Source organism: Protopterus annectens, chromosome 1.part1 (assembly GCF_019279795.1).
Source record: "Protopterus annectens isolate FY-2018-M chromosome 1.part1, PAN1.0, whole genome shotgun sequence".
NCBI lineage: Eukaryota > Metazoa > Chordata > Ceratodontiformes > Protopteridae > Protopterus > Protopterus annectens.
The window spans coordinates 1,453,509,616-1,453,533,667 of NC_056726.1; positions in this window are offsets into that span (position 1 = coordinate 1,453,509,616).

Genomic DNA, 24,052 nt, shown 5'->3' on the forward strand with positions numbered 1-24,052 from the left:
TTAACAACCGCTGTCAGCAGATGTCTGTAGTAGGTGTTGTAGTACACATGTACTGTGTATGCTGTGATGGGTGTGTTGCCGGGATGTGGCTAACAAGGTCGATTAGCATATGTTCGGAATCCACCAATGAGGGGATAACCCCAGGTGTGTAACACCAGTCACATGGTGGTAGTGTTCATGCCAAGGGTAATGTAAGTCTTGGAGGTGGTGTGTATGTGTTGATCCAGCAGAGCGGAGGGTATGACTCATGGATGTGTCGGTACATGAGTGGCTATCCCAGTGAAGTGTGGGGTAGTGTCAGTCACACATCAGTAGTAGCTGTCTGAGGCTCACTGTCCACTATACCAACATAGAAGGTATGTTACCCGTGTGGTATGATGTTGACTCTGTCGCTTGTTACAATGTGTATAGCGGTCCCGGACACAGTTAGTTGCACGTTGAGCACCTCTGATGCATTGTGCTAAGCAACTTGCCAGGATGTGTGCAAAACATAGTGGGATATGGGAACCCCTCAGCTGTGGGTGTGCCGGTCCAGGTATGTGCCTGAAAGGTATGGTCTGTCTATAACCTGTCATTGCAGGTGTGCTCTGCAGAGCCTAGAGGCAGGTCCCAGTCACTGCAGAGATGTTTGAGTGGTGCATTATAAGGTGTGCCTTGCCTGTGTGCATCACAGAGGAAGATGCAAGCATTGTGTCACATGACCCCATGTCGTGCCTGCCAGTTACCACCCTGCTGGTGACAGTTATTGGAAACTGTGCAAGACAGGCAGTATTGAAGCAGCAAGAGCCTTACATGTGAGCTGTACTCCCATGGCTGACAGGTGCAAGTCATCTGTGCCACAGCATTGTGTTTGACCAGGACAGTCATAGCGGACAGATACCACATGCCTGTGGAATGACAATAGGAGCATAGGCAACTGTTGAAGTGACACAGTCGGTCATTGTACAGTGGTATTGTGTCGGGACGAATGCAAAATGCTCCCCAGGGCTAGGCCCACACCCTCAGGGCTTTAAGACTGGTGAACTATTGCATGTCCCTGCACACGTAGTCTGTGAAGTGGCATCACAGGGCAGTCACACTAACATGGCGAATGACAGATATATCGTACCTGGTGAGGTGTGGCATGGGTGAATAGGTTATGTTGCAGAAGCAGTTACCCGACAGCAAGATGTAAGCGACTAACGCCTTGTGTAGCCTGCTGTGTGGAACTGCATTGTGACTCCCTACAGAGTCAGCTATGACTGGTATGTTGTGAATGTTATAACTCACTATTGGCTGTATGTGATGGGCACACATGAGTCTGTGGGCTATAAGCTGGTGATGTTGTCTTCCATGATGGGGGCTACCTCTGGTGCCTACAGTGAGTATGAAGACGTACTGCACAAGTTGTCCTCGTAGGTGTGGCCAGTGGAGTAGATCATGTGAGACTACATGATGGGCGGGGTGTGTTGTGAATGTTACATATCCCCAAATGACTGTCAGGTGCAGTCAGGGTTGGTGACAGCATTACCCCCAGCCATAGCTGTCAGCCTCCTGTCCCCAAACTGAGGAACATTAGCCCTCATACTGTGTGACAAATGGGCAAAACGTGGAACACATACAACTGGCTTACTAACAGCGTCAACTAGGAAGGGCATATGATGGCTAAAATAGGCTGGTCTTACGTATAAAAAAGATATTCCAATGAATTATTATGATTCCCATCTATTTAGCCATGGCTAGCAGGTAAACTATTTACAACAATGAATGTGTGACAGACCCTTCCAATGTGGAACGTTGAGGAACATGCACCTTTTAGAACCCCAAATGAGGTACGTTCCTCGTAATGAGGTACACCTGGGAGCTATGGGCCCAGCACGGCTGCAGAAGTGCATCCCCCACAGGCTGTAGTGCCGTATGCTGGGAGGTGAGCATTGAATGTGTACATGAGACAATTGCTCTATTGCCACATGTACGACATATCCCTCATATAGACAGGCAGTAGCACTGGTACGTGACAGTTGGACATGCCTGTATATACAACCATGTCCCACAGGATATGTGCGTTACATGTGTACAACAGCTGTCGTACCTTAAGCAAGCTGGGAAGTGTAGGACAGCCAGTGTACCTGTGGGAAATGGTGTGGAATCAGCGCTATAGTAATCAGTAGCTCATGACATGCTCACAAGTTCTGAACAAGTGCCTAGCATGACCATACAATACAGATAGGGTGTTGGATAATATCAACCCACAAGTGGTGATGACAGTCATTTAGGGTGGCACTGCACTATAACCCTGCTGAGTATGGTGTGCATGTCCATGAACCATTAGCACTGTATATGTTAGCAGTACAGATGTACAAGACAGCACGGATATGTGATTACAAATACCTTTGCATGTCACAGGAGTGTTCCACCAGTGGCCTGTTGACAGACTTACAACTACAAAAGGTGCAAGAGTGATATGTGCACAGCACATCAGTGCCACCTACAGTAGAACAGGGTTAATGTGTTGTACCCCACCCTCATTGTAGCCCATACCACACAGACAAATGTTAGGCATCTGTGTATGTAAGGCTGTGAATGGCCATGACCTATCAGTATAGCTGTGTCAGTGTTGTGAACAACATACAGAATGGGCTGTGTGGGTGAGGTGTGTGACATATGTGCACAGTCTGATGGATGATACAAGCAGTGTCACCGCTAGGTGAACATCCCTGTACCCATAAACTACTACCTAGGCTGTGGTCAACATTATGGACACTGTGTAAGGGATGGTGCTGTGCAGTGCACCCCCCATCATGGTGACGTCTCCAGGCCCCTTAGGTAGTCATATGAGGTACCCATGTCATGTCAGGGTGCCATCCATGAGCACGGAGATCACTGGACAGACATATACAGCACTGTGGTGACCAATATTGGATCACATACCACCTGTAAGGGGTAATGGCTATGCATGGATGTGCGATACCAGCCTTCACAATCCACACCTCCACTATGCAGCATGCTGTCTACCTTTCAGAAGGACATTTGCTAAACCATGATGATGGACATGCTACATGTCCATATCCCGATCTATATGACATATGTCATGGACAGCCACCGTCCTAATACTAGGATCGCCACAGGCTGGACAGATCCCTGTGCCATATATATGACATACTCCAGCCATACCATGCAACCCTGTCCATCAAAGCTGCACATGTCATCCCAGTCATACATGGTGTGATGGCCGCATGGTAGATGTACTATCAACTGACTGGATCAGTAATGTGGCACTGATGCACCTTGCGGTGGCACAATGGCTGTCTGTTACAGTGTGGAAACCGTGCCCACACATGCTATGGTTGATGACCATCCCTGCGAATGTCGTCTGACTAGCCATTGTCCCATGTCTATCACATGCGCAATACAGGCGATCCGTGGCAGGATGTTGAACAGTTGTACAGTGCTGTGTAGATGTATATGGCAAAACACATGCATGTACAGGTGTCCATGCGTATGTGTGCATTGTCACTGCTCAAGTCCATTACGGCAGTGTCTGTGTTGATATGTGTCATATACACAGCATCCAGGTCAACAGTAGTACTGTGGACACATCGAGGTATGTGCAGATAGGAAAGAACACAAGTGCAGGCATATAGATATGCCCACAGCAAGACAGCATTTACATGGAGTATAAACAGTGTAATGAGGTGACACACATATATGGTGATGATATCCAATGCATAATGGGTGTGACGTGTGTGACACAAACACGTCAGTCATGTCAGTGTCATGATGCTTTGCAAAGATAACTGTGCAGATGTAGTAGATGTCATAGAAATGTATGTGCAGCAGTATCTCTGTACATCTCTGAAACTGTGACCTGTCACCATCATTATGTCTTACAAATAATGCCCCGTACACACCTCCCAGCATACACCCGCCAGGAGAATGATGTCCTCATCCCACAGCTCCATGACAACTATGACTTGTTGTTCAGCCATGTGCCACAGCATGCCCAGCAGCGGGATGACCTGTGGCAGGATCTACGCAAGAGGGTGAACGATGTGGGTGGCCAATACCGCACCTACCAGCAGGTGCGCAGACACTGTACTGACCTGATACGACATGCAAAACAGCGTGCTACTGCAGTCGCCAGGGAACAAGGTGGAACAGGTGGTGGGCCACCAACCCAGCCCCCACTCTCACACACACAGAGGAGCTACTGGTCAGTCTGGGGACACCCAGGGAACAGCATCCAGAAACACTAGCTGCCATCGTGGAGGTGGGTGTCTCCCAACCAATGAGCCTGGAGTTGCCTGGTAAGTCAGTACTGCACATATGGCTATTATATCCCATGTAGTTGCATGTGTCACTGTACATTATGTAAAGTAACAACATATGCCAGGTATGTGGACACACATGCTGCATACTACAGTATGCTACGTTGTGTATGCACACATGTGCATACTATATGCTATTACACAGGTGAATGTGTTCACATGCACAGTGCAACCTGTGGCTGTCATACAGTCATAGATAATGTTCATACTGGTGTGTCACCCCTATACAGGTACCTCTGGTGTGCCGCACAGACATGGGTCCATTGCAGGTGAGACTGTCATCAGTATCAGGCATGTTACAATGTAGATCTATTTGCCATGTGGCCAGTTAACACTTGCACACCTGATGTTTGTTTCAGTCATGATATGCAGGTCGCACCACCCTTTATTCACACACGCCACCCATGTGCAATATATACAAACGTAATGATACACCGACTTGAAACCACAGTACTTGTCATTGCAACATGTGTGGTCAGCTGTGCATACAATGGTGGCGGTGTTCTACAATGGAGGCATATGTAGAATGCATTGGAACAACATGTGTGGTACGCACACAGTACCACACAGTGAGCTGTGATATGGGCAGCCCACAGGTGTCACCATTGTGTCATATGCCCTTGCATTGGGTGGACACATTGTGATGTGCCACCTGACATGTCCCAGACATGTAGTGTTCTGTCTGCAATATTGTCACACTATTGCATGACCTATACCCCACATACCAAACATACAACCCGTTGTCTGCATAGCCCTGTGGATTGTGACATATCTGACATCTATGGGTGTATGTCATATGGGACAATGCAGACATGTGGAAAAGATGCCCAAAACACGCAATTGGCCAACACATATGCACACATGGCCATGGGGGATGGCCAGAGACATGTAGCTACACAGTACTTGGGATGTGTATACACCCTGTTGCACATTGTCCACACATGGTCCAATTATAGCCTTAGTTGACCGATTATACAGTTGATGTGGTACACTGGACAACCTAAAAGCCTGTGCACAGCTACTGGATGTGTCACTGACATATACCATATACGATCCGTTGAACATCACAACTGTGTTGCAGTTATGGCTATGCAATATGTACATATTATGCATTCTACATCAACATAGATGCCTCATGTTGTCATGCAATGGCACAGTGTCTGTACTTCACATTGTATAGCAATGTAGACGGCTCACACTACCCTCCCATGTTCATGCACATTTGCTAAACATGCATTCTATGTGTAGGGCATACACACAACACTGCAATGTGAAGCCCATTATGATGCTGTACATGTGTCAGGACACCATTGTGTCAAACATGCATGCATGTTAATGCACATGTCAGCAGATTACATGTCAAGGTCACGTCAGCCATGTGTACTGTTATCCTGTTCTGGGCCACATGGTGTATCATGGGGATGCATGCATACTACCATGATTGTGTGAACTGCATGGCTACTGATATGACACCTGCTTGCTGTAGTGTGCACCCCAGGGAGGTATGCTTACTAACACTATTAATGTCTGAGCTGCATGCCCTCTGCTGTATCGCAGGCATGCTGCATTCCATCTGACAAATCACATGCATGGTGTGTCTGTGTGTGTCTGTGTTTGTGTGTGTGCATCTGTGTTTGTGTGTGTGTGTGTGTGTGTGTGTGTGTGTGTGTGTCTGTGTCTATTGTACTTTACAGTATTTCTTTGCATTCACAGGTGATGTAGGTGCGGTACCCTCTTGCGGTCCATCTGATGTTTGTGTCCTCACAGATACTAGCGGTGATGAACATATGCATGAGGTACAGGCAGGGTTGTCAGGGGCTGAATCTGTGCCAATGATTACCATCCCAGCTATCTCCCCCTCTTCCCCGCACACAGTTCTGCTGCCAACACATACCGCATCACTGGTGGCCATAGAGGAAGGACAGTCAGCGTCTGTTGGCATGGAACAGGAATGTGTGGTGGCTACAGAAGGTGTGTCTACACACCCTGGTGTCAGTGTAATGACTGCAGATGTGCCACACAGGCATGTGGCCAGTGCTGCTTGTAGGAGTACCTCTGGCAGACATGCACCTGCAGGACAGAGCACAGCAGCTGGTATCACCAGACGCATGTTCCAGACTGTAATGGCGGCACAGGCACGTGCTGAACGGCAGAACAGAGAAGGGCAGAGACTGCAGAGGGCTGCTATCCATACCCTAAATGACAACATCCAGGCATTGGCAAGTGCTCAACAGCAGATTGCTAATGTTCTGGATAGGCGATTAGGTGAAATGGTCGTAATCATTGACCGAGGCATGGCAATCCGCGAGTGGGAGCTGTCTGTGCTGGAACACCTGGTAGGAGTGAGGCGTAGGCCACGTGGACATAAGCCAGCAACACCACCTAGTGTAGGTCGACGTGAGCGTGCCACCTCACATGCCCGCTCCCATAGTGCTGGTAGCAGTAGCAGTGCAGCTGGTGCTGCGCTGTCAACACCAGGACACAGCAGGCCACATGGACGTGGCCCTGGATGGTCTCAGCGGGGACACGGTTCCAACGGACATGTGTCGTCGGACAGTAGCCACTCTGTACCTTCTCCTGGTAGTGCCCGTGCAACCCCAGGCAGGCAGATCACGTGGCCGTGGATGGACACAGTGAGCTGTACAACCTGCTCTGTACAATCTGGGGCTGTCAATTATACCCGTGTAGGTATCACAAATGGCAGAACTGTGTACACACATACACGCACACAGCAAACACAACTGTAGGGCTCCACAACATCCACATGCATTCTGCACAGACATGTCCAGTCAACTCACCGGCCCTTACACACACACATGATGTTATCCATTGGTGCAGCCTATGCCCCTGGCAAACATATCACCTTGTGCATATGATGAAGCCTGTGCCACATCCCTGTCATCCACACCATCTGTGCAGGGTTATGCACAAATATTCTGATGCACAGGGTTAACAGCATAGTGGGAGGTGTATGTAATACCTGTGTATGCATAGTGAGGGATGTGTATGTTGCAGTGGTTGTGTGTGAATACTGAGAGATGTGTATGTGACATAGGTTGTGTACTGTCGACATGCACCAGTCATACCATGTAGTGCAGGTGCAGCATCCATTGTGATGTGTTCACGGGATGTGTCTCGGTTACATCTGTAGCACCATGTTGGTTGTGATACCCTGGTTCCCTCCTATGGTGTACTTGCATGTGCCTACAGGTAGCAGTGTTTGCAGTCCCCCACGTGTAACTGTGGATTACTCACAGGCATGTCTGGCAATATCAGCATGCTACATGTACCCTCAACCTGACTGTTGGACACACCAACATGACACAGATGTCCGCACATATACTGCACCTGACACATGTGGTCGGTGCCACAAGCTACACTGGACAGAGACGTGACATACATTGCAGGACACATTACAGGTATGGTGACATGGTGCAGGGGTTGTACACAGCGGCCTGGCCAATGATGATGTGAGGTGTCACTTGGTAGCTGGAGGCCACACTGTGCAGCAGTAGGACCCTGTAACAGTACGGGAACATGGCCACATTCACGGGGTGTACACCACTATAAAGCACACCCCATAGTGTGCAGGTGGGGACCCTTGCTTGTGTGGTCATCACCCTCACAGTACTATGCACCCACACGACATGTCACAGAGAAGGGACATGCACAGGTAGCCATTATGGCAGGGACCTATGGCATCAACAGGGTTGTGCAATGCATCACCATTACGGGTTAGTCACCACGTGGGGTTAGTGATCATTTCCCACTGTATATTAGCATACACCCTCACACCAAGCACCAGACATACATACAGACACACACACACACTGTGGTGACCACACATGTGTATATGGACAGCTGACATGTGTGATGCACCACACCGGCCGACGTCATGCTTCCCACACTGATGTATGTACAGATCTCTACAATGGTGTACAGGGATGTGTAGCAACTGGGACATATTCCCCGCGATATGTGGCATCCCTTGTCACACTTTCGGACACACATGGCAGTGCTGGAAATGATACACCTGCCATATGATGACACGTTTGATAGACATGCAGCAGTATTTATTGCATTATGTGTACCAACGCTATATCTGGCAGATGTGCTGCTATATGCACACGGGAGGTTGTAGGTGTTACAGGTGCCATGTGACATATAGTTGTTAACACCTGACCACTGTGTATACATTATGTCAGCACCATCACGTAACAGCGACATTGAGTACTGTTTGCACATGGCATGATAGGATGGTGCGTGACACAACTGTGAGCCACCCCCTGCACACATACATCTACACAGGTGGTTCACCACGTTATGTACACACATCCCTCCATACGTGCTGTTTGTATGTCACCGTATACAGGTGTCAATGATGGGTCTGCATTGCATCTGCATGTCGTAGGTAGGTGCAACTATGTTACGGACATCGGCCACTGCACATGCATGGTTGCTGCATGCAAAGTACAGATGTTACATGTGTCTCCTGTTGCCATGTTTGTATGCATTGCTATTGTTGGACATGTGTGTTGACATACATAACACATGGACTGTGGTATGATATCACGGGTGTCACAGGCTACCAGTACAAGGGTATGTGCCCCGGCCAACACTGCTACCCCCTGTAGTGTGAGCATTCAACAGACATGGGCCCACCTTCCATTCGTGTGTGTAGCATTGATTAGGCCAGTGTTATGCATGTGGTACATCAAAGGCTATGTATGTATGTGTTGTGTGTGCAGTCCATGCACACATCCACACAATCACATGTATGACATATCCAGATGTGTGTTTATTGGTGTACAGCAACAGTCAGGTGTCACAGCTGTGTAAGGTCCGTGGTATGTGTTGAGCCGACCTGTTCATGTATACAGGTATCATTGCAATGCATAACACTTGTTGGATCTGTGTTGGTACATGTGTACTCTGCACAGCTGGTGTACACCACTGTACAGCCCAGTGGTCATGTGTCACATGGTGTTGTGGGACCGTAAGGCTGTGTAGTGCTGCACCGACGACATGGTGCTGACTTGACAGCTACAGTGTACACTGCAGTGTGTACGTGTGTGACCTGCACCAGTGACAGCTGTGATGGCAGCTGTGTGTGTACAGGTCACTGCATGTGTGACCGCCCTGTGCGTGAGGACAGTTATACCTTACTGTGCCATTCTGTACTGTGCCCTTCTGTGTGTACACTCCATCTGCATGCAAGATGGCCCTTTGCAACAGCTAAGTGTGTGAGCATGCCCAGTATGCTGTTGTGTAGATGGACACAAAGTACATTCCACACTGCGCCCTTCCATGATTAGACTCCGTGTGCGTGCAAGTTGGCCCTTTGCAACTGTTAAGTGTGTGAGCATGCCCAGTACCCCGTTGTGTAGATGGACACACAGTACATTCCACACTGTGCCCTTCCGTGATTAGACTCCGTGTGCATGCAAGATGGCCCTTTGCAACTGCTAAGTGTGTGAGCATGCCCAGTATGCTGTTGTGTAGATGGACACACAGTACATTCCACACTGCGCCCTTCCATGATTAGACTCCGTGTGCATGCAAGATGGCCCTTTGCAACTGCTAAGTGTGTGAGCATGCCCAGTACAACGTTGTGTAGATGGACACACAGTACATTCCAAACAGACGTGTGATACTAAGCGTGTGGGCATGGCCATTGACATCCTGTATAGCCATGGTGATCATCCAGGCAACCGATGTCCATTTTCAATATCACAATGGATGCCTACATTGAACTCTCGAAGGGTGTACTGTCTGTGGCGCATCCCATATCTATTTAGTGTTGTAGTGCTCTGTAGATATTTAGTTGGCCCGATGACAGCACTGCCGTGTTTGTGTACGTCTACCTTGGGACAGTAATATGCTTTCAGACTGCTCACTCTCTAAACATTCCCTATCGGCATCTTTGCCTTTGCGGATGATGTCACCCACCTAGAAGTATGCCTCTGGGAGTGCTGTGTTCAGTAATCTCGGTAGCACATTCTGTAAATGCGTAATGCTGTAGTGTGATAAGGTAGTTAGGTGTATGTTCAACTCCCGGCCCTGCCAAGTGTGTGTGTGTGTGTGTGTGTGTGTGTGTGTGTGTGTGTGTGTGTGTGTTTCCAGCTGCCTGGGGACACAGTAATGCTTTTAGATGCCTCACAACACATACATTCCCTATCAGCGTCTTTGCCTTTTCGGATGATGTCACTCACCTAGAAGTATGCCTCTGGGAGTGCTGTGTTCAGTAATCTCGGTAGCGCGTTCTGTAAATGCGTAATGCTGTAGTGTGACAAGGTAGTTAGGTGTATGTTCAACTCCCGGCCCTGCTAAGTGTGTGTGTGTGTGTGTGTGTATCCAGCTGCCTGGGGACACAGTAATGCTTTTAGATACCTCACAACACATACATTCCCTATCGGCGTCTTTGCCTTTGCGGATGATGTCACCCACCTACAAGTATGCCTCTGGGAGTGCTGTGTTCAGTAATCTCGGTAGCGCGTTCTGTAAATGCATAATGCTGTCGTGTGATAAGGTAGTTAGGTGTATGTTCAACTCCCGGCCTTGCCAAGTGTGTGTGTGTATGTGTGTGTTTCCAGCTGCCTGGGGACACAGTAATGCTTTTAGATGCCTCACAACACATACATTCCCTATCGGCATCTTTGCCTTTGCGGATGATGTCACCCACCTAGAAGTATGCCTCTGGGAGTGCTGTGTTCAGTAATCTCAGTAGCGCGTTCTGTAAATGCGTAATGCTGTAGTGTGTTAAAGTAGTTAGGTGTATGTTCAACTCCCGGCCCTTTCAAGTGTGTGTGTGTGTGTGTGTGTGTGTGTGTGTGTGTGTGTGTGTGTGTGTGTGTGTGTGTGTGTTTCCAGCTGCCTGGGGACACAGTAATGCTTTTAGATGCCTCACAACACATACATTCCCTATCGGCATCTTTGCCTTTGCGGATGATGTCACCCACCTAGAAGTATGCCTCTGGGAGTGCTGTGGTCAGCAATCTCGGTAGCGGGTTCTGTAAATGCGTAATGCTATCGGCGTCTTTGCCTTTGCGGATGATGTCACCCACTTAGAAGTATGCCTCTGGGTGTGCTTTGTTCAGTAATCTTGGTAGCGCATTCTGTAAATGCGTCATGCTGTAGTGTGATAGGGTAGTTAGGTGTAAGTTTGATTCCCAGCCCTGCCAGATGTGTGTGTGTGCATGCTCCCGTCTGCCTGGGGACTCAGGTTATGCTTTTAGACGCTTCGCAACACAGTTATATCCTGCTGATGTCTTTGTCTTTGCGGATGTTGACACGCACCTAGTAGAATGCCTGTGTGTCTGCTTTGTTTAATAATCTCAGTAGCGTGTTCTGTAAATGCGTCATGCTGTAGTGTGATAGAGTAGTAATGTGTAGGTTCGATTATCAGCCCCGCCACATGTCTGTGTGTATGTCTGTATCTCTCTCTCTCTCTCTCTATATATATATATATATATATATATATATATATATATATATATGTATATATAATCTATTTTCTGCCCATAACTCTGCTCTTGCATGGACAGCTGTTTCATGTATCGCATATTTGCATAGCTTTCACATACCAATGGGGTATGTAGCAAATCCCAACACTGTCCATGCAATGTCCGTGTTACGGTTGGTGTTACACGCCCTTACAGGCGTTTGCTGTATATCTTGGCAGACATCTATCCTTGCTGTACTCTCAGTGTACTCGTACACGCCGGAAGCTTCATGTATCATGGCCTAGTTTTGCTGTGTGTATGTCTATTTGTGCTGTGTGCATGGCTGTGGGTATGTCCCACTATCATCATTTGTAAAGGTGACAGCCCTATAGGTACTTCATGTAGACTGCTGTGTCATTTGACATGTCAGCACATACTTGCGGACAGTACTGAACGTCTTACTACAGCACATTTCATACCTTCTGCGTTATCTTGCAGTCAATATTGCTGTTTCCTCACACATGTATCTGTTTCTGTTCATACCAATCCACCTCCTAGAGCAAATTTCTGGACAAGGCCTTATCTGATAATGGGACACATAGGGGCAGTATTGACATGTTGCTCTTACAAACGTAGATAGTTGACACAATAATAGGTTTTGCATTAGTATGGCTTTTCTGTCGGATTTGGTGTCTTAATCACATATTTGTCATTATTTCATGACTTCAGTTATCAGGAATGTGCCAGAATGTTACTGATGTTACGTGGAACACACCAAACATATGAGGCAGATCTCTGCACATTCTGCGTAAATCTGTACAGTTGCGGAGTATGTGTCTGATACAAGATATCAACTTTCTGACACCAATACACACACTGTATGGTGGCATCACAGGCCACATGCCATTACATTTATATTGCAGGACACACCCACCCAGACAGTTGTATTCCTCACACAGGCCAACAGCTGCTTATCCACACTAATTGGTCTATCATGTACCGTATGTGTGCGCCGGTATTTGCACTTTCTGTCAGTGGCAGAGCTCACGTACGAGTATGAGGGACTGGACATTGTTACGGTGACACTGCATGACACCCTGAGGGACACATTACTTTTGTGTCTATTGACCTTCCACATTGACATTCACAGGGCATATGTTGTCATTCACATTCGTCGGAGTACATGCGTATGACTTGTACATGTTTTCTCATTTGTCCTGATGTCTTTCTTCTCACCTGTCCACCTAGTATCACTAGTTCTGTACATGTATTTTGGACAGGTTACCTTCATACCCCTAACCTGTACACATTATGGGTAAACGCCCTGACGTTTGACCTTTGCCCTTGTTGCATTTGTCATAGTAATGTGCCTTTCTGGTAAATTGCTGGCAAGGCATTACAAACTGTGCGGTTAGATAATAGTGACTGACATTTCCATTACATGATTAGTAACACTCATAACATACGTATTCCTGGCTACGCCAGTATTCTCACAATGTTCTGACTTTGTCTGGGGTATATCTAATATAGTCCCTATTTGTATTTCATGTACTATGCCTTAGTGCAGCTGTGTTATTCTGACAGTTTGCCAGTTATGGGTACCATCTTGGTCGTACGCATGTCCATCCATGATAATCGCCTACATGACACTGATATAGGGCCCTACATATTGCCAAAATGGTTTACACAATATCCAGTGGATGGTTTGCCCCATTATTGAGAATATAGGCGTGTGCTATACCCACATCACTCCCACGGGGCAGGCCTACAAAATCTCTGCCAAACAACACCTAGGCCCTTTTCTGCATACCCATGATTCCCATACCTGACAACCCTCTACAGTACCCATTACACATGTTTAATGTGTGTGGTACTGAAGTGTGGAGACACTTATATGCACTCCCCACTCTCCGGATATCAGTTCGTACGTCATACATTCTATCGACACATGTGTCATCACCCTTGCACCTGATATTGTTGCATGTACAACTATATCGTATTTGCTGAGGTCACTTATTTTGCGTCAATGTCAGTTGACACTACGTATGGATCAATTTTTGGGGTCCTGCAATGGACATCTATTTGCATGTTTAAAGTGTAGAACTTGCTGGACTATCACTTTCTGGCCAATGGTTTGGAATGCAGCGGTTTATTCACCTTTTGTGCATGTCTGTTTGTCTACTCATATTAGCTATAATGTGGCCTATTTATGTACATATGTCATATCTACGGGACATAAGTCTGTTGTGTATACATATATACATGTACAATCCTCATTTCATAACTTGCTTTGGTTTACGTCTGTGGATTATGTGTATACACATATATCTATATCCATACCATACCTTTCCACTGAACAGATTGTTGCAGAGTGTACAGCTGGTTGCCTCTTTATCTTTGGTGTGTTTTACATAAACGTGTGTCTATCTGGCAATGTAGTGGCATTTCATTTGAGACTTACAGTGGGGAATACTGGCAAGCAGTTCAGGTTACGACTGCATACCCTTCAGAGAATCCATGCTACTGACACACCCATTATTCTATCCACTTTCTATGATTGTTCTGGCACATATCTGGGGTTTGTCCCTATTTGTACCAGTAGTTTGCATGCCTTTGTCCGGTTTCATACTTTACGGGGTTAACAGGTTTGAGCCATGTATAACTAATGTGGGGGCAACAGCATTCATTTACTATGCTGTGAGCGGATCACACACACACAGGCGCACTTGCATTTCCTTATTGTGGGTTACGCGCAGGCGCGCATGCATATCCTTATTGTGGGTTACATATGTTTACTAAGTCTTTGTGCTTACGTGGGCTTTATTACTTGTGACAGTACTAGTATATTATCTGTAATCCGGTTAACTGACGAATGCGAAACACACGTTCACCTTTACATATTTAACTGTCTGTACAGCACAGACGCATTCATTACACTTTCACATTATATGTGCTGTAGTCATAGTTGAACCGAGACTGCATTCACGTTGGCCGGATGCTGTAACCACTATATGTTTGGTGTTCTGACTCATTTATATGCATACCCATAGTACATAGCTACATTAACATATGCCTCACCGCTTCACTTACGACACAGGCATCCATTCTCCTGCTGGGAAAAATGCGGTACTACATGTTACACATTCCCTATTCCCTACTGCTCTGGACCCAAGCTGCATATTTAATCACTGCAGGGATATTCAGAACCCCAAGGCTTACAGTCCGGACACATACAGGTCTTTAATTGTCAGGGTGTTCATGTGGGGATCTGGGTTTAGGCTTGTCCGCCTGGTGAACGGAACTGCCCTGACCATGTTCAAATGTCAGACAAAGCACATGGACAGGGTTTGTCCATTTTAAACATTTTATCTGTGTTTACAGAAACAGGTGTTTGGGCACCTGTCAGCAGCTTATAATGTTGGCAATACATAATATGGGTGGGGGTGGTTACAATACATAATCCACAGTGAGTGGTGTTCCCATTCACATTTGACTATTTCCTGTATTCATTCTTGCGAGGGTTATTATTTTGCACATGACTTAACTATGATTTAACTACAGGTATGCAGTAGTACAGTCAACATATGTGACGGTTTGTTACAGTATAAATGTACGGACCTCTGTAATACTGGGGACTACCCCACATCCTTCACAACATTTCATGCTTATGTACATACTATTATTCTGTGAACTTTCGAAGTTTGTGAGAGCAGTAATTACATCTGTCTCTATTTGTTCACCCATCCTTTTAGGCTTTGTCCAGATTTTGTTGCTGTAATAGGTTGAGAGGTGGTGTCGGTATGTGATTGAGTTGAATATATACTGTCGATAATTCAGTGGGGAGTAGGGTTACCACTTGTTCCTCTTTGTGAGGGGAGGTCCCACTTTGGACAGTTGTGTCCTGTGACGACACCTAAGACATGGCAAATGTCCTGTGATTTTAAGACAAAAATATATTTCTTCTTTTCTTTACTATTTGCATGATACAGGTATTTTGTATCTGGTACACATAACTATTATTTGGGATAGCATAAGCTATTCAAATGCTATGGAATAAGCTTTTATCTTGGCATACAAGTGTAATTCTGTCCTTTGCACTGGCTGGGGGTATGTTTTATCCTGCAAATTCTCACATTTCTACAAGGGATGTCCCACCTTGGCCATCTGAACAGGTGGCAACCCTAGTGGGGTGACCTGCATGGTGGACAGCTGTTCTATCCTGCGTAGTATGTTTTGCATGTCTGTGTAGAAACTGAACAGTACTGTGACTACACATACATGTTTTGTCCAGATGTGTACAGTACTGGACACCATGGCGTGTAAACAACTCTGAGGTTTCAACAGGTTACTTATCCCATGCGGGATGTTCACAGATTTTGCCGAAACATGAACGCGCGGGCATTTGGATTTACGTAACTGTGATGGGATGTTTACAAATGTGGGATACATATTTGCAATCCTGACACTGCCTAGGACGATACTTCCTACTACATATGGGGAATACTCGCTATGTGTAGGTGTACGGCTGCGCAAGGCTGGTAGCTGGATTTGGTGGACATTTGGACATAGGTGCAGGTTATGTGCTATACAGGGGTTGTTGCATATTGCATTTGCATGCATGGGTTCTGGTTTTGGATATCCCAGTTCCGCATATAGCATCCTATGTGTATGTGACGGTTACGTTCCTGTTCATGTGTATAGCACATTTTAATATACATATGTTTGTGTGTGTTTGGTATACAATTTGGACTGTTAGGTTTCTTTACGGTTGTTATATAGCCACAACTGCCCAGCTGTGTACTATCACTACCACTGTGGGACTGCTGGTGACCATGCCCATGGGGCTAGATGTGTGTATTGGCGGTGCGCTGACATGATGCGCTTCACGTCCACTGGGTATAACTACTGACAGTGCAGTACATTACGAACACATGATTTTAAATATCCATTTGTTCCATGGACGGAAACTCATATTGTGTTGCGTGCATTTCTGTTTGGTTCTCCATTTTGTGTGGCCGGGAACTGTCTTGCATGCTTTGCATACGTTTCATTATCCACGGACACTGATAGGTGCAATTACTATTGCAGGCAGGCTATAATATTCAGCAGTTTAGGTTGCTCATCGCCAGCCAACATTGACACGCCTCCGGCGCAGCTTAGTAACACCCCATGCACTCGTGCACGTGTCCTATGCACGTGGATGTGGTGGCAGCGCACCTTCATTAATATGCATATGGTGCTACTACACCATTTGTACACCGCACGGCCGGTGCAGGCCTTACACCGGCCTTGCGCCGAGCTTCATAAATCCGGGGGATTGTCTAATTAGGCATTTTACCCACATATGGTAAACTCACTTGGGAATTTTAAGTTCTTTATTTTTATTGATATCAAACATACTAGATGGGTAAGGGTATGTAGCAATTTATTAAATACTTGTATACTGAAAGTCATAATACTGGATGCAAAATCCTGAAATGTCAAAAATTTAGAAACTTTACAGTGTTGAACTAAAAATATGTAACTCTTACCAAGTCTAGGTGTCCACACATGCAGGGGAGTAGGAACATTTTAACAGTGCAGCATTTTGACATTTCAGCATTGTACATTTAGCATTATAACTTTCATTATATTGCTGTTCACTAGGTTGATGCAAACTCATAGCAGGCAAATGCATTATTAAAGGAATATGCAAAAAAGGTCATTACTGGTTATCTTCAGCCGTGTTCGGCTGTGTTTGCTTTCAAGTTCATTAGATACACTAAAAAGATTTCATCGCATTGCTTCCTTCATCACCTTCCTTGCTGGACCAGAAAACCTTTACCTAAGAATATAAGAATAACATAATTACCTTGGCCAGATAAGTTTTACTCATTAAACAGTCTAATTATGATCACGCTCATTTTTTCTCTCTAGCATTTTTCAAGTTGTCTTTTTTCAGACAGTTGGAAATAAATGAGGTACTTGCCTTCATTGAAAATGGGATGAGCTTGAGCCCAGTGCATTTGTGCAGCTACTTGAATCTATGAGTTAGATAAATACTAACACAGTTCATCAACAAGGCTGTGCCCGGTGATATAGATGTATGATGGAGTATATTCACTATCAGGAGCATGAATTCAGAAATAAGCCAAGAGTCATCATATGTCTTGCTGGGAAGACAAGGTTCCTCTAACTGCAAAGCAGCTCTTGTTTTAAGGAAATAGGGCTAGATATGGGCCAGCAATATTCTGACCTTGAAAAGAGTTAAGAAGTCAAATACAGTAACCAACATGTGCAGCAAGAAAAAAGCCATCAAGGCAGCTGGACTAGGCATTGTACATGAGGGCATGACCAGTACAATGATGTCACTGAATGACTGTTCACAATTGGGGAAGAATGTCAGAAATCCCTAATATCCGGAGATATTGGTCCATGATGACTCACAACATTGTCTCTTAAACTCCCAGGAGTCGCATAACATCTCAACAGTATTTGACTCACATCAGCAAAGGATCTAAGAAAAACATTATCTTGCAAAGAGGGAGGAACATAGTTGGTGTCACCTTTACATAACCAGTTATAGCAGATTACAGCTGCTGAACGAGGTAGTCAGGGACCTGATATTTACAGACAAGCTAGTTATGAAATGCAGAGATATGGGTCCTGGAAATGTATTTAGTTCCATTTTTTTTTTGTAATTTTTAAACATTGCAGATCACTGATACACATGGACATTTTTCAAACTCAACCCACAGGCACTCTCTGGTTAAGTGACTTGCCCAGGTTTACATTGGCAGCACATGGAGGTGAAGGGACAGAGTAAGAAACTTGCCAGCAGATTATAGCCTCAGTTGTCTATGCTAACTGCCAAAAGATTAAACTAAAAATAAAAAATAAAATGAAATTAGCATAACATGACCAATAAAGCTTTTCTAGAAAGATACTTTGTCATGGTTACATTAACTTATTTTTGTTATATTTATTTATTTATTTTTTAGCCAGGTTAGTCACTCTGTACCTGGACTGTTTTCAGGAGTGTCATGAGGTGGTAATCAGACTGACTAGACGTAATTTGGCCAGAATGCTAGGGCATAGCCCTTGTTCTTTTTGGCATAATATTGAAAAATGAATGAAAACCAAATGAAAAAGCATGGGAAATCTTCAGCTGAAATATTATTGACCATGATTCATTTCTCTTATATATTAGGACCAAAGTATCTTATAGGTTCATAGGTTCATAGGTAGGTACTAGGCTATCAGCCCAAGGGCCCAAGTAAGCCTAGCGGACAAAGTTCCTTGGCTTACGCCAATCCAAGAAATTTAATTTCCTGTGCCCCTGTCGAGCAGAGCCACAGAAGTAATCACCGGGATGTATTTCCTATTTCCCATCTACTCATCAAGATTTTTCTTGAAGAGTGTTAATGAGGAACTTTGCTTGACATAGATGGGTAGCCTGTTCCAGAGTATGGGAAGTCTCTGGGACAGGAATCTATCCCTCCAGCATGTCCTGTTTATTGCGGTGATTAGGTTTAGGTCCTTAGAGTATGTAGCTTGGAGGGATTGGGATTTCTTTAGGTGTAGCATGTCCAACAGCTATGGGTTTGACATAGCTTTATATGTTAGGCAGAGATCACCTCGGAGTAGGCGATATGCTACAGAGTAAAGCTGGAGTTTTTTGAGATGATCAGTGTAGGGCATCTGTTTGAGGCCAGTAATTCTCTTTGTGAGGTACTTCTGTGGCCTTTCCAACTGCTGCAGATGTCTTGTGTGCTACATTCCAAAAGGGGTGTTGTACTCTATAATGGGTCTAATGAGTGTCGAGCAGAGGGGAACAATGACCTCTTTTTTCCTGGATGAGAACTCTTTTGTGATGAGGTGTGCTATGCAGAAGGATTTCCTGACTACTGTGGCAATGTGATTATCAAAGGAGAGACTACTGTCCACCTGGGACCCAAGGTCTCTTATCACACATCCGGTGTTAAGAAGACTGCCGCCTATGTGGTAGATCATGGGTACAGTGTTTATAACAAAGGGGATAACAATGCACTTTTTGGCATTGAGCTTGAGGCCATGGCTCTGACACCAGGCATCTGTCTCAGTGAGGCCATTCTGTAGAATGTCCACATCATTTGAGGACTTGACTATAGCTCCTAGTTTGCAGTCATCTGCGAACTTCATTAGCCAGAGGTCTTCTATGTTAGCCTGTAATTCAGAGAAGTAGATACGAAACAGGAGAGATCCCAGGACTGTACCCTGTGGTACTCCACTTGTCACTGTTTTGAAGTCAGATTTGGAGTCTGCAACTTTTACAGTATGGGTTCTGTCAGTGAGCCAGTTAGCAACCCATCTTGTGACATAGGGATTTATACCTAGTTTAGTGAGTTTCGCTATAATTCCAGAGTGGGGGATGGTGTCGAAAGCCTTGGCGAGGTCAAGATAGGCTGTGTGAATCACCTTACCCTCGTCTATGGCTTTGGTGACTGCCTCAAAGAAGCTGACCAGGTTAAGGAGGCAAGATTTGCCTTTCACAAACCCAAACTGGGTGGGGTCCAGAGTTTGGAGGTTACCAATGTTTTTGTTTATGAATTCCATGATGATACATTCCATGTTTTTATACCCATGGATTCTTTTTTATTCTCCTACAGTATCACTGACCTTGACAGATGAATCATCACTTTAATGTCTAATCTAAACTATGTCCCTTCTTGAATACAACACTCCACCCTCCATTGCAGTTATAGGACTAAAATGTGGTTTAACTGGCTGCAGGAAGAACAGAACCCACAGCTTTCTGACATTGGTAGCATGACCAGTGTGCATCTGCCCTGCCAAGTCACTAACAGCTACACGTGTCTTTTTCCCCTATAATTAAAGGCCACTCTTGTCAGCGACTCTAGTGAAACCTATATACTATGAACGGTGTAAGTCTTGCTATCCTTATTTCACATTCAACATCCCCTTTGTTTACGGATAAACTCAGTCATGCCATCAGGGTTTACGTGGCTAATTTATGACCTGAAGTTGTATCTAAACATTTCTGAAGTACTGTAAGTGAGACTATCTGATAGAGCAGACCTGACAGTTTTGACCTTATGACTATATTTAATAAAGTGATGCTCAAATCACTAAAGTCATCCATAGATAGATTTATAGTCATCATTTCTTTAAACTGATTTTATGATTGGAAGGTTGTAAACCTTTCTTCTGCTGAGGTCAATCACTCCATGAAAAAGTATTTTCTATTGGAGCATAACTTATTTACAGGCATCTTCTTTCCAGACATAACAGATGACATTTTACAGGCTTTACAGCACTCAACAGAAAATACAGATAAGAGAATTGGCTAGGGGTGTTAAAAATAACAAACTCCTTTTCCAATTAAAAAGAATTGTTTAGACCAATTATCCAAGTAAAGAGCTTAAATCCTTAAACAAGCACTTAGAGAAAGCAGATCAATAAGTGCACATCGTACAGCTTTTTCAGTAACAAATTTAATTAAACTAATCTCTGCTAATAATTTGATTGGTGTCAGATAATAGAGCCAGCATGCTGGAACAACAGGCATTAATCATTGTGTAAGGCACATAGTAAATAATAGCATAACAATAATGAAAGGTAAATCACTTTATGCAGATAGTTATGTAAATATTTTAATTGTCTAAAATATGAAAATTCCATGAGGAATGTTAGGTATTTCAGCATAGCTGACCTATTAATGACCAGTTTTACTTCATCATTCCGCAAAAAATATAAACTGGCAGCAAATATAAACTAGTAAGCCAGTTAAGTCTGGCATGCGTACTCTACCTGTTTAAAATTAAAGGAATGCCATGTTGGTCCACTGACAGAAACCATTGGAACACACACACACACACACACACACACACACACACACACACACACACACACACACACACACACACACACACACACACACACACACACACAGAATGTCTGTCTCTAAGGTGTAGTCCGAGCTGCATTTCTTACCTCACTAGCATTTTTCAAGTTTTCTTTTTTAGACAGTTGGAAATAAATGAGGTACTTCCCTTTCTAGGCACTAGTGAATATTTAAGCATTGCATCTAACATAAGTAGCGTAGCACCTACTGATGAAGGGTTCATGCCAGCTCAAAAGCTGAAGTAATTGTAAAATCTGTGTTGGTCCAATAAAATGTATTATATCACATCTGTGTTCCAGTGTCCTTGTGTTTTTCAAGGCGGGTGAGCTTTTTATCACCTGGTTATCACCTTTTCTTTAACATTGCAGCAGTTCCTGTGCCTTGTCTGAACATACTAGAACTCCTGTAGTGGGCTTACCTCATCATGTAAGTTCACATTCCATGTCAGGCATCTGGTACTCTTTCAGTGTGGCAATGCTTCATTGCATTACCCCATATGCTACCACTTTTATTCCCATGTAATTTGATTTCTTGTCTCTAAGAATCTGATTTTGTAAAGAAAGTTGTTTCTCTAATCTGTGTATAACATCTAGGTATCTGACACAGATCATGTCTACAGAACAAGAATTTGCAGGGCTGTAATTTGGGGTTCAAACTTTTCATCTTATTCTATAAAGGATACCTATCAGAACATTTGGGTCATCAAAAGACCCTTCTTAAATCAAGCAGCCATTATGAAGATGGCCTGCGCATATCTATTGTCCAACTCCAAGTGCACAATTCACTAGCATCAGATACACAAAATTGCACCTCCGCACATACATTAACCTAACAAACTATGAATTCCTAAAAAGTATTAAGTATATGGAATTTATCATTCAGCATTACTACTCACACTATCCTTTAATTCCGTAACCTGTCTCTCACACTTTTTCTTTCACTTAATGTTTATCTAACCAACTCACACCACATTCCTGGATCATCTCTGTTCTTGTTCTCATTATGAGCACTGTCATTTATTACCCTGGCACCGTTTGCTCCCTTAATGTAAGGACCCCCACTACTGATTCCATTCTATTTTCTACTAATTAAAACTATGCACATTTCTTATTTTTATACACTCTCAACCATCTAAGCCCACTAGACAGAGGCTGCACTTTTTAAAAACAACTCAAGACCACTTTCTGGTTAAGTGAGGAACAAGGCAGAAATGCAACAAACTAAAAAAACACTCTCAAACATCTGACGGGTAAAGTGCAAATATTGTTACTGTATACTAAGATCAACATGACTGCACCGCAGAGAATTCCCCTTAATCCAAGGTACAGTAATCTCTGAGTTAGTAAATATAAGTAGCAGAGGTTGGGGGGCCATGTCAGGGTGGAGTGGGGGGGGGTGTTGTAAAGGTTTCCAGGAATATTAAGGTACATTAAGTACAGATTCTCTCTCTGTTACACTTAACAGTCTCAGTTTACTATCATCTTTCACTGTCAATGTTTAGTGTACCACATTTCTGGCATAGGGCTATTTTAGTCCCTTTTGCTTAAAGTTACAAAGTTTGTAAATGGAATTTGGGAGAATCAAGCAAAGATCAAAGGATAACATTTATATAATATAATAATAAGTGCATTATCCAGTTTAAAGTTAGCTTCCAAGATGGGTCTTAAACTTAATCATTTGAGCCACCTATACCTGATGCTGACTACAACTACTGGTTCTTGGCCTTACTTCTTCTCTTGTGTTACTGGGCTTTTCTCATATCAATTATTTCCTTAAACCACTGACTTTAGCTTTAGGTTCCTATGTCTGCCTCTTTTAGACTGTTAGTGCCACTGGTGTCACGTATCTATTTGAACTCTGCTCAACCTTCCAAAATTAATCAATATCTAAGAATGCATATAGGTTCATAGGTTCACAGGTGTGTACTAGGCTAATGGCCCTGGAGCCTTTACAAGCCTAGCCAATAGGATTACCCTGGCATCTTACCACCCAACCTTAGCTCCTAGTGCCTCTGTCGAGTAGAGCCTCTGGAGTGATCCCCAGGGTATATTTTCTATTTCCCATCCACTCATCAAGATTCCTTTTGAAGAGGGCAAGAGACATTCTCTACTTGGCATGTAAGGGAAGTCTATTCCATAGCATGGACAGTCTCTGGGTTATGAACTTGTCCCTCCAGCATGTTCTGTTGATTGTGGTAATGAGGTTGAGGTCTCTGGAGTGTGTAGTGCGGAGGGATTGGGATTTATTTAGATGTAGCATTTCTAACAGATCTGGGTCAGACATGGCTTTGTAAGTCAAGTAGAGATCACCTCCAAGTAGGAGATATGAGACAGATAATAGTTGGAGTTTTTTGAGTCTGTCCATACAGGACAAATGTTCAAGGCCTAGGATCCTCTTTGTGAGGTACTTCTGTGGCCTCT